The following is a 1,087-nucleotide window of genomic DNA, read 5'->3' on the forward strand; positions in this document are numbered from 1 at the left end:
ACCATGAATCGAATCGTCGTCTACCACCACGATAAAAGTAATTCCATTTGACCGGACGGGGAAGAACCGTTCGTATCCCAGCCGATCTGACTTCAAGTTCAACGAGTTCAAGGGTTGAAAATCGATGCCTTCGACGTTTTTCCGTATTATAATGGCAATTTTTTTTTATACAGTTTATGAAGCATAAAACAGATATTAATAATTGATTTTGTTAATTATGAATAATGATAATAATCAACATGGAGCACAATAAATAAATATCGTGAATTTAAATAAAACAAAAATAAAAGAAAAATTTGTAACTATAACATGAAATATCACATCTGTCAAAATATTAATTTCAACAAAGAACAATTTTTCCCTTCTTTGATCTGAAACTTGACAAGAACAATGTATAATACAAATTGAAGTATAATTGAAAAATAATAACAATTTACACGAAATAATGAAACTTAAATTTTAAAAAAAAAAAAAAAGAATCTTTTCTAATCTAAAATTCATTAAAAGAATGAGTAATTCTTACGTTAATTATTAAATATAATTTATTAAAAATAATACAATAATCAACATGGAAGATCAGGACAAATTTCGACAAAGAAAAATTTTTTTTTCACTGATCTGAAATTTACCACAAAAATGTAATGTATAATTCCTCGATTCTGGCGGCATTAACATCATCATCTTATTAAGTATAACCTATAAAAAATAATAACAATTAATATGATCATGAAATACGAAATTTCAAGAAAAAAAATTTTTTTCCTCCTCGATTCAATTCGAAACTCGCCAAAAGCGACGCGAAAGGAATGCATAATTCCCGGAGAATCGTACGTGGATGACTTTTGGCGTGGGCGTCATCAACGTCACCCCGAGCAATCGAAGTCTCACCCTTCTTTCCAGCTCGCCGCAACCAGTACCGCTTCGGCGTGTTCCTCTTTTAACGGGGAAAAACGAGTGGCGGCACCCCGTAGCTGTTTGACTTAATTTTATGAGGGGTCGCTCAGGACATGGAGGGCGGTATACCCACCTCCCTGTGACGCCGCAGTTGGCCGAAAGGAGGAGGGGGGGAGGGGTGGAATCCACGACG

Source organism: Apis dorsata, unplaced genomic scaffold (assembly GCF_000469605.1).
Source record: "Apis dorsata unplaced genomic scaffold, Apis dorsata 1.3 scaffold_553, whole genome shotgun sequence".
In the NCBI taxonomy this organism is placed as follows: Eukaryota; Metazoa; Arthropoda; class Insecta; order Hymenoptera; family Apidae; genus Apis; species Apis dorsata.